Raw genomic sequence first — 11,824 nt, 5'->3', positions numbered from 1 at the left:
ACTGTTGATGTTGCTGCAACCCCACACCTGTTTAGATTGGCTGAGACCGCTTCAAGTTTTGCCATTTATTTACACATGTGTGGCACAAATTTCAAAAAAATGTTTTTTTCCTAAATTGACTACCAATTTAGGGGGGAAAAATGTCAGTTTTTCTCCTGAAATGTTCTGTGTGTAAAATTTCTTAGATGATTTATGCAAGGAGTGGAGTAGTCGTGCAGAATGTTTGCTAGAGTTTGCTTTTTTGTTTGTTTGTTTTTTTTCTTCATGAATGAAGCAGGTTTGATTTAAGTTTAAGCCCACCTGGCTTTCTTTCAGAAGTAATTACTGACCCGAAGCCTCAGTCTGGAAAACTTTTTCTGTAACCAGATGTTTGACTTTTCTTGTTCTCTGCTTTAATATCTGCATGCATGAATATTCTTTTAGTGAAACCTGATCACACAGTGTGTAAGTGCATATGGGCATTTGTGTGTTCGCGTGTTGCGGGGTGGGGGGGGGGGTTGGTGGCTGGGGTGGGAAAGGGCAACATCAAACAAGGTCTGCTGGCACTGATTGGAGCAGACACGGGTGTGGGGGTAGGAAGGGACATCAAAGTGGTGCCCTGTCGGTGCTCGACAACCCCGCTGAAACTTAAATTTATCATCAGCCTCGAGGCGCCTTTATCAGAGTCCTGTCCTGTACCACTTCTGACCCTATCATTCACTCCAACTCCGGCTTGTCTCTCTGCGGTGGCATGCCGGCTAATTGGAAACAGACGTGAGCGCAGGCAGCCTGGTGGTAGTCAGGCAGTGACATCTCTAATGGTTATGCCTGCAGTGAGCTGTTGAGAATATATCATGCAAGATTAGATTTTTATTCATTTTACAATAACTACGACACTTCGTTTTGCTTTTTTTTTTTTAAGCACCATCAGCAGAAACGTTGCAGAATGTCAATCCTTTGACATGATTTGTAAGTTGTGAAAATAAACAGCCTGTCTCATCAGCTAACAGTAGTTTTTTGTAAAAAAAAAAAAAAAAAAAAAAAAAAGAATTAGGCTTCTGGTTAAACTATGGGTCTTTTTCTGTCTCTCTGTAATCTGCTGTATGTAGGCTACAGCACAGCACTGAGTGCTTTGGATTTCCCCCTTCAGGCTGTTCGAGGAGGAGGAATAGGATAATGCATGTTGAGAGCCTATTACCAGAAAACATCTGGAATCCCAATCTGATGCTGCAGGAACAAGCAGCTCCCCCGAGCCCCCAGCAATGCATTTGGGGACTGATGCATCCAGGCCACTTTAACCACCCACAGACTAAAACTAAGCGCACAGACCTGTCGCCACAGTCGCCAAATCAGGAAAAATAAGTAGAGCACACACACTCGGGCACCATGGCACACTAAATGTTTTAGAAATGTGCCAAAATTAACCTGCATCCTCACCTACGCAGGCCGATTCGTTCTCATAGATGGACATTTTGAAGTACAAAAAATATTTCTCTTTATATTTTCCTCTCGACTCACCTGGTTCTCAATAGCTTTGCGGTTTTTGGGGTCGCTGACTACGGTCAGCTGGAGCTCGGCCATCTTCTTCATCTTCCCATCCATGTCTATCTTCTGCAGCAGCGTGCGTACCTGGTTCCGCAGCAGACGCACCGTGTCCTCCTTTCCCTGCCGCTTGGCGAGCAGCGAGGCGCTGGCTGAGTGGATGGCCGTCACCCAGTTCTCCAGATCCGTCTGGTTGCTGGCCTGAGATGACCAAAGAGAAGGGGATGTGATGAGGCTTGAAGGCTGACGTTCAGTTTAGCGACAAGGTTCAAAACTAGCAGGGTAGTAAATGTTGCAGCATGGCTAGTATTATTATTTAAAAAATAATAATTAGTCCTAGATAGGCTGGGAAGGATCACTGGACGACTGGTTGATATTTGGCACCAGTATCAGAAAGCATCAGCATAAATGCCCCCTGTAATTTTACTGAAATAAAGTGTCCAGGAGACAAAGTATTTGCTCAGAAATTAATTGAAGGTCATTTTCAATGACAGTGACTTAACTCATAATCTCATATACTCTAATGTATCTGCAACCTGGTGTAAGTACAACATGGAAAGATCAGCAATGCACTGAGAATTCTGCTGGGGCAAAAGGTCCAATTTGAGACTGGCCTCAACTGGCAGGTCAGGAAGCTATAAACTCCATATTTCAGTGAAATCACCAAATTTCATTAATCTAAGTAGCAAAAGGTTAACAATAAGAAAACTCTCATTGTTAAGAGTGTTAACAATAATACTTCACTCAGTACACACGTACTGGGTGAAGAAAATCTAAAGCTGGCTAGTTTCTGTATCAGTGACGTGAAGTCACAGGAAGCAAAGAAGCAGGAAGCTGGTGTAAATTGCTATTGGACAAATGTACGTCTCTATTACACTACTGTAGAGTAACATGCACATGCAGTAATGACTAAAAGTTAAGGGTTTATCTGAAACAAGTAGACGTCTCCAAATGAATTACTCAAACAGAAGACGTTCTCCCTCTTGGGGTGTTCTGGGACAGCCTGGACGACGCTGTCCTCGGCTAAGAGGGCGTAGCGGGGTGACAGCTCCTGCTCTGTAGAGCCCTTCCCGTAAGTTTCATAGAACAACAATGTGCATCCTGGGGGAAAAAAAAAAAAGGAAAAATGTTCAGCGAACTCTTTGCATATGCTAACGTCTAGAGAAGCTTTCTTAAAGGAATACAATGTCCTCTGAAAGGTTAAAATAAGCTTTGTTGACTCTCTCTCATTTCCTACAAGATTTTTCTCTATCATCATCATAGTGAAAGCACACATACATTTTATTGAAAATTTTTATCCCGGCAGACTAAAGCAACAACATAAATCTCCTAAAAGCATTTACAGTAAAAAGTTACTTTAAGTCAACTGTGACTCACTGATCCGGAACAAGAGTAAAAACCCTGATTGAGAGCAAACAGGAACCTTTTTGTGCTTAGCTAAGCAACGTTTGAGAAAGGATATTAGAATAATCTCCTCGGCTTCTCCCAACTCACGTTTTTCAGCATTAAGTCAAAACTCACGAGTTTGAGGCTTACCTTTCAAAGTCACCCAGTAGTGCTTCCACTTGCGTCGGGTCACCAGCTCCAGCTTCCTGTCCTTGTGCAGGGTAACGAGGGGCTTGAAGGACAGCCACCCCGCCCTTCTGACCACTCCCTGCTCCTTCTCAAACAAAAGGTCCAGCTCCTCCATGGAGCCCTCGGCCGACTCGCTGCTGCTTCCGTCTTCTTCCGTTCCAGTCGACGGGTCTCTCCTGTCGCCCCTTCCTGTTCCGTTTCCCGTCTCGAGCTCTCTCATGAAGTTTTCGTAGATGTTCTGGCGGACAGCGTCGCTGGTTGTCTGGTGGATGGCTCCTGACGACTGAGCTCTGGAGGCTCCGGGGAACCACAGGAGGCTGGAAACCTGGGAGGGGGAGCTGGTGTCAGCAGTCAGGCCGTCGACACCACTGTCGAAGGCCTCGCTTACGTCTTTGTATCTGGTCTCCTAGGGAGGCACGATGTAAACACAACGATTAGAACACACCCGATAGAAGAACACACCCAAATTTGTTCTTAATAACCTAAACCAAAACAATTACAAATAAATAAAGGTGCAATAGTATTAAGAGATAGCACCCATCCGTTCTTTCTCATCTTTTTAAATATTTTACAAAACCTTCCCATTATTAACATTTAGGGCCTGACAACCATCTACCAGAAATTCATAGCAAATTTGTTTGATGAATCCTGGAATTTTTGTCAGGTAAAATAAGGAATTTGGAGATGAAAACATTTGATTGGAGCAACTAAGGTTGTTTGGATTGTAAATGTTGCTGTTGCCTGGAGTAAGACAATAAAAGGAAATTTTTTTTATTTTATTTTTTTATGAACTACTTGGCAGTGGAAGAGCTTGGCTTATTCCGAGAATTCCCAACTATATGGAAAGAAAATGCAACCAGTTCGCAACCATGTATACAGACAGATGGAACCGTATTTAAATATTCTCTTTTCACTCAGCCCAAAAGTCGTATAAAACAAATTAGTTAGTATTTAGTAGTCTAGCTCAAAACTACTTCGAAGTCACTAAATTTTTCACTAAGCAGAGAAAGTAGAATAAATCTCCAGCGAAGACGTCTGGGAGTTTGGATCCCTTCTGCGTCAAACAATTTTACATCATTTGTGGTCTTATGTGGCTTCTCAAGCTCCAAAAATGAACACTTGATGGAAATGCCTCCTTTTCATCCTTGATGACAGTCTACTGACACTTGACTAGATTGCAGCATCGATTCTGCTCCTGACAGCAGAGTGCAGCGTTCTCAGCAAGCAGGAACCCAGCATGTGCCGTCGTGGCAGAATTCAGTTTTGGGTTTTAGTTTTGTTTTTTTTTATGTGTCAAGCTCAGTTCTAAGCATGTTATCTTTGTCATAGTCACGTTTTATGTTGATCTGGGGTTTCTTTCTATATCCATTCATAAAAGTACAGTTTCCAAGCGGTGAGTAACAGGTCCGGGGACATTACTCTGCCTATCAACACTACCCATCTCATTCTCATGGATCCCAATGCATTATGCCGTCTATGTATGTGATTCTGGGCCAGTCTCACACTGGGTCTATAGGATGGCAACCAGGATCGTGTTCTTCCAGTCATGATCCATCTCTCACCACCACAGGGGAAAGTGGTGGTGAGAAACCACTTTTTACCAGTTCAACAAAGTCTTTTGATTTTTCTTCACCAGGACAGACGGACATTTTCTTATGACATTATATCTCCAAATCTTCTGATAAACAGTAACGTGACACCATCGACTCTTAGCAAGAAACCAAGACAACTGAACACCTCTGCTTGTGGGACAGAAAGATTCACAACCAGTGTGGCGAAATCCACCTCTTTCTGGTTAAGAACCACAACTGTGAATTTAGAGAACCTGACATTTTTTGGATTTTTTGGATCATATTTTCCCCAACTTGTAATAACATGTGGTTCAGAGAATAGAATCTTTCCCCAAGATTTTCATACTTTTCTTGCATTGATTCAGCCCAGATGCCCTGCTGTTAACTTTCTAACCCTGCAGCTGCTTTTCATTACAAGCAGGTTCTTGGTTTTTGGCATCAGGGTCAGAGTGTGACCTTTACCTAGAGGAAAAGGTGGTAGGGGGGTTAGCAGATGAGGTGCTCCCGATACCAGCAGCAGCAAAATAAGTCCTGGGAAAATTAGGACGTATACCACGGAGAGAAACTTAACCAACTCAAACAAAAACTTGCTTGGAGTCCTTGCATCTCAAAGTAAGCGTTTCCCCCTGTTTAACTCGTGTGTATTTTCTCACGTTGAATAATGTTAAGCATCTAACCCGCCCTGTAATAAAGCAGATCAACTGTAGATTTATTCTTTTGTTTTTCTCGAGAGGATTTCTGGCTGATACAAACATTTTCTTTGGAAAGAGAAGAAAGTCTAGAGGTTAAGCGTCGACACCTGATCATGACTTTAACACATGCTGGACAGTAGAACATTTAGCAGCAGAATAAATGTGTTTAGTCTGGAAAGGTTTAATGTTGTAGTGCAAAGTCACTGCTGTTTGAGCGTAAAGAGAAGCTCACATATTCTAAAAACACTCAGAACACTTTATGGATATTATAATGAGTCCAGTCTTATTTGTTCTGAAGCAAAATTCAGTGATTAAGCACAAATCCCTATTAGCAGATATTTCCTACAAAGACTATGAGGGGAGTCCCGGAAATCTGTGCACAACAACTGGAACAACCACAGCTCCTTCATTAACATTAAAGGCCGGGTGGGGTTAAATCTTTAGCTAAGGATTTAGTTTCACTCTGCAGAGCGTCTCAAAGGCTTACAGCTATCCTTCAGGCAGAGCCCAAGCAGCGTTCTTAAAACATTTACAAGGCAAAGCCAAAACGAATTAAAGTAAAAACAATTGCTCTCAAGCTGCGAAGACGAAGAGACGAAGGACAAGGGTGCAGGCTCGGTTTAAACAAACCTTCTGGGTCAAATTGCAGCTAGTAAAGCTGCAGACTGGCCAAGAAAAATCGCACAACTCCCGACAAGTGCGTGAAACATGAAGACAAACTGTGGTTCTTTCTAATACAGGTTCTGATCAGTGCGTGTGCAGTCCAAGGATCATATTACCCGAGGGAAATCATATCTAGTGGAATATCTTTGAACCTGTCTCAAGAAAAACCTAGCTCACCCATATACAAAAGAGCCAAATTAACAAACTTACAGCTTACACGTGCAGCCAGCATGCAGAAAAAAAAAAAAAAGAACTCACGAAACGTGTGGAAACAATGCAACAGTCAGAGCTGACTTGGTGTATCAAGCCACAACCAAGATTATAAAATCAGTTTCAAATGTGCTAAAATCTTTTAATACACTCTTCCTGTGGTTTAAAGTCCTATCATTGAGAAAGCGAAGGAGTAATCAGAGTTTTCTCCAGCTGTTTGGTGACACAGAGTACCACAGCACTCACCAACTAATCAGGTGACTGATAGATGGCCTCACTTACAAGAAAGACAGTCAAATATTTGGAAAAAGAGAAAAATATGGACAGTTACAGGGTGGACGGAAATATCACCCGTCTGACATCATGTCTTAATCTTATCCTCTGCATTAATGTGACTCTTGCAATCTAGCAATCATATTAATCTTATTAATTATGAAGCAAAAATATGTTTATAAGAACATGTTTATGTCAGCCTTTAGTCTATGGCTGACATAAACATGAAAAGAAAAGAAAAACAAAACAATACAACTAAAAATCCAATTAGAAATCAGAAATCAGACAATGCTCAGACAATTTTCAGCTCGACTGGAACAGAATGATGAAAGGCCGAATGGAAACTCAGAAATCCAACCTTTTTTTTTTATTTTTTATCCTTAAATCATCCTCACTACAACACCTTCATGAGCATTTACTAAGTGAAGAAGGCTCATAAGATAAGATAGACATGTTAAATATTATAGGGGCACTGAAGTTGTATGCAAGTTTGATCTTTGAAAATATAAGTTGGTAATCAATTTATATAACAATTTTAAATAATTTATCTTTGTTTCACAATTTCAGCCAAACCCTTTATTACAGTTCTCTTTCACATGCAACACGACAACGCCTCTGCTCTCAAAATAAATCATTAATGACGACTCAGCAGGAAGACTAAAAAAAAAAATTTAAACTACTTTAATGCTGCTGCTTCTGAGTTTCTAATTCAGGAATTGGACAAAATCGTCATCTGCAGGTCAAAGTTTCACAAAAACAGGGGGAAAAAGAAACTAATCTATTGTGTATTTCTCAATAGAATAATATTGACCAACTCACTTGAGATTTCTTCTTCTTCCGGCTGAGGCTGCCTGTCCAGTCACTGAAGCGTCTGATCCGGTTTTTGATGGAGTCTTTCTTATTGAAAACAAAGTCGTGCCTACGTTGCTGCTGCTGCTGCTGCTGCTGCTGCTGCTGCTGCTGCGCCGGCTCGTGGTACTGCTCCATATTTGAACTAATGGTATGGGCTTTGGGCCTGCGACAAGGCAAGGTGAACGATGAATACTGCCGTGGCTCTGCGCATTCTTCCACCAAAGGCACGTCCAGTACAGACGCAAGAGAAGCTCGATGCAGCCTTCGGCCCAACGGAGGCTGCTGTGACTGGGAGGACAACTCGCTGACTGTAGGAAAAGTGGCAGCCATTGTGGAGTCCCTGTAGAGCTCTGAACTACATGGAGGTGAAGGGTTTTCTGCAAAGGAGTCAAGCTGATGTATAGGGGAATGCTCTAATGTTCTGCTAGTACAGCATGGTTGGTCCTGATCACATAGCTCTGCACCGGGACCCCACGGGGAATCGTACCAGGAGCCTTCGGAGCTCAGTGAGCTTCCCTTGCTAGTCCTGGCAGTGGAGGAGGTAGAAGCTGCTGGTGGTCCACCCCGGTGGGCCTCCTGCCTACTGCCACTGGAACCCGGCAAGCTCGGAGTGGACGTAGCCTCCAAATTTGGAGAGAACTTGAGCAGCTGGACTGGGCCAGAGGCCTCATCCAGGAGCAAGGGGCTTCCTGAGGTGTTTGTGAACTCCACCCTGAGAGTGCCATCCTTCTTGATCACCACCCTTGGGCTGCTCTGTTCCTCCAGAACCTCCTGCTCATCGCCGTGTCCGTTCAGAGAGCGCCCATTGAGCTCAGCCCCGTACGGATTCTCTTCATAGTCATCTGACAATTGCCGTCTTCGAATGCCGCATCCAGGCGAGCGATGCCAGTGATGCTCGGTGCTGCCCCTCGCTCCTTTGCAGATGTAGTCGCAGCGTTGGGCTGAGTAAGAGTGTCTGCTTTTAGGAGGTGACAAACAACCACGACCAACACACTTCGCCTTGTACCCTGAGCCGAGTGGGGCGTTTCTCCACCACGTGTGTGGGGAAAGAACGTCATCTTTGGTTGAGCCGAGTTTCAGTGAATACGGCTTTTGTTTCCTGGGGAAGATGAAGCTTGTGCCTTTCGGACCATCAATGCTGTACTGGCTCTCTGAATTCCCCATCCTGCACTGGAAAAGCAAATAAACAAACCATAAAGGTGACCTTTACTAAATGCAAGGGAAATGCATACAAATCTATAATTGACATTTACACCTGCAGCTCAGTCAATTAGAACATGATTGAGATTTTAGCAACTCCATTCAAAGAGGTAAACTTACATTTTTGTACAGTAGAATACATCATATAATAGTGCTTTACAATCAATCGAAAAATAGCAGACTTCATAGCTGACCAGTAGACGGTCATAAGCCAAAAGGTTATTACTGGAAAAAGTCTGCTGTTCAAAGCCTGAGGGTTTCAAGCATAGTAATGGAAAGTTTAGTGGAAGGGGGGAAATTGGCGCAATTCGGAATGATAACAGTAGCCTTGAGAAGACTGTGAAGTAAAGACTATCCACGAGTTTGCGGAAGATTAACAAGGCAATTTTTTGTATGTTTGAGAGTCACCAAACACAGATGAAAACAGAACATTGCTTGAGTTCATTCAGTCTTTGGCAGAACATAAGTTTCCTGCCAAGACAAAGGAAAAAAGGACTGGACTGTTCAGTGGTCCAGAGTTTATGTTTGTCATGGAAATCTTCTTTTTTTTTTTTTCCCCTTCAACTCAACTTTTCACTTCCATCAATTGATTTTGTTTAATTACTGGAATAAACAAACTTTTTGATTATGCTCTCACTTATTATGATGCACCTGTAAATCTAATCCTGCTTGAAAACGTAAGGCTACACCTCACAGACAAGGACTACATTCAAAATGTAGTGACTGTTTCCACAGCAAAGCGGCTACGTGTCATATATGTTCCATATGCTTTTAAACGAAGATAGCAATAATTCTATCTCATCTGGTCATTAATGGTTAGGTCTACACCTTTTTTTTTCCCCAAACAGAAAACCTCTCTGAGATAAATTGGCTTTTGGGCTGTCATGGTTGTTACGGGTGACAATACTCGGAACAATAGGAAATCTCTTCCACACTGTCCAAAGCATGTTTTCATTGGAGAGTCAGAGCCGTGACCAGACTGAGATTACATTACAGAGCTGAACAACATGAATCGCAGGAAGACTGCTCTTACATAACAGGTGCAGATCAACCCCTACAGTCGACTTTAAGACTTTAATTTAGCTCACCAAGCAGATTAAAAACAAATAAGCTGGACGGGGAAGGAGCATAGATCATTACATGCATGCTGATTAAAAAAAAAAGAAAGACAAAAAGTTGTTAAAACTCACCACTTAGAAAGTCTTGCTTCACAATTTAGAGTTATCTGTGCCTCATTTTCCAAAGTTAACTCAGTCCTTGGTTGTGTGGCTCACCTGGAACCTGGAACACAAACAGAGAAGAAGAGGAATTAGTCTTTCCGCTGCACTGTAATTTGCTTTGTGTAATGAGCTCTGAGCTTCATAAAAGGTGTGTAACCTAAAGATCAAAACAAATCCTCTACATTTTGATGAGAACAATGTTTGGCATTGTCATGTGTTCATACAGATAAAACAGTCCCACAGATGAATTTAAAAAAAAAAAGGGGGGGTGGGTAAAGCTGCTGGTATAAAACTTGGAAAAAGCTTTGCAAAAACATATTCAGGCTCTGCCTGAAAGAAAACACACAGTAATGTAGAAGTGTATGGAATTTCACCCAGGAATCTCAGGATAGACTTCCTACAGCATGAAAAAAAAATAAAAATCACTCCTCCCTTCTAAATCCAACTCTCCTTAATCATCCATCCAAATCAAACATATGTTGCATTTTTCCACCTCCCCACATGTAAATGACGTCTCTTTTCATCAGGTCCGGGAAGGTTTTTCAAAGCCAGCTACAGTTTAACCGTTTGTTTATTTTTAAACCTTGGATTCCTCTCGCTAGCTTAGATTTTTTTTTTTTCTTTTTCTCTTCCCCCTCCCACTCCTCATTGCCAAATTTGTCTGAAAGCACGATCCAGGGCATAGGAAGCAATGAGGAGCGATATTTGTGGAGACACTGAAGCGCCTTTTGGCATCTTGAGGAAGCATGAATGTTGTGTGTAATGTAACCTAACTGCACAGCCTCAGACACATAGCGGGAAGGCCACTGAGCTTCGCAACACACGAACAGCATGTGTAAGGTTGCAGGGTAAATATACCCCTGCCAAAAGTCCTAAACTCCTGGCTTAAGTGATCTGGACCACTGCGGTAGGAGTTCAACTGCTTCTGTTTGAACAAACCTGGACTGTTTAGCAAGATTCAAATAGTGCTGGCAGTGTAAAGGCAGGGCTGGTGACGAGTGCAGTTCATATGTGGATCCACAGCATTTTATATGCAAGGGGTCCTGAAGCTCAAGGACAAGCCCAGAAGAGCCACCAGGACTTTCTCCTTCTGCTTCGATGGAGAGCAGCACCTGATAGTCCAGTGGAAACTTGGCTGCAGACATTCAAGGCTCCTAATGAACTTGAACCGTCATTCTGGGCTGATCGGAAGATTAGCTAAACACTGGTTTCATTCACCGAGTCAAAACCAGCAGAGACTGAAGTCAAGTAGAGCTGATCCCGAGAGAAAGACAAACTATAATTCTGGACCCACTTATTAAAGCAGTAAAACACCAATAATTTTCACCCTTGCTGGAGCCACATTGCCAATGAATCCAAAGGCCAAACTACATATGGACTGACTTTGTATGGGAGGTCTTGGTGTAAATATTTCAATTCCCTTTATTAATTCGGGGGAATATGAGATATTTTCTAACTTTACCTCCCTTTTTCGTACATGTCACCATCTTGCAATAACCTAATTCAGGCAGAAGATCATATGATTGGTACCAACATTTCAAAGGTTTTAAAATGCCTTTACACGAATAAAGAGTAGCATACAATTCTGTCTGTTAAATGAAGACTGAGAAAGCAGCTGCCGACGACACCAGGAGTCAACATAAAGCCAGTTGTCCAACTTGTCACAGTCACCGCTTTCATTGAGGACCACTGCTGATGCTTTTCTTGCAAAGTTTATTCAGCCAAAGCGGGCCAGCGAGTATGAAAGGCTCAAAGCCATCCCATCCCAACACACAAACCCCTAAGACGCACAAGTTCACAGTCTGCTGCGAGTTGAACTGGCGCACTGTGTGACTTCGCTGGGAAAACGAGACACGTCTTCCTTTTTAGCAGCAAACCACTGCGCCCAGCCTTGAACTCACCCTCCCTCTTTCCCTTCAGCCCTCTGTTCTCATCAAAAAGGCTTGCTAAGGACCATCTGCTCTGGGGCCAAGGGACCACTGCCACTCTTGCGCCCCTCTGCACACCCTCTGACCTGGGGATTCTTCTCACACCACCCCTGGGTGAC

At 42.8% G+C, this 11,824-nt stretch overlaps 1 protein-coding gene across 1 annotated transcript in view; it reads right to left on the bottom strand.

Annotated features, from left to right (window-relative positions):
* Positions 1-9,753: 9,753 nt before the first annotated feature.
* The window catches only part of scaf8 (SR-related CTD-associated factor 8), a 78,165-nt gene continuing 76,094 nt past the window's right edge, over positions 9,754-11,824 (bottom strand). Inside the window, exon 21 of the mRNA XM_007549118.2 lies at positions 9,754-9,838. The gene's annotated coding sequence lies outside the window, so the exon portion shown is untranslated. The remainder of the gene's footprint in view (positions 9,839-11,824) is intronic.

The sequence above is a fragment of the Poecilia formosa genome, unplaced genomic scaffold (genome assembly GCF_000485575.1).
Source record: "Poecilia formosa unplaced genomic scaffold, Poecilia_formosa-5.1.2 Scaffold30, whole genome shotgun sequence".
In the NCBI taxonomy this organism is placed as follows: domain Eukaryota; kingdom Metazoa; phylum Chordata; class Actinopteri; order Cyprinodontiformes; family Poeciliidae; genus Poecilia; species Poecilia formosa.
Note: the sequence above shows the minus strand (reverse complement) of the source record. Positions and strands in the feature narration are given on the sequence as shown.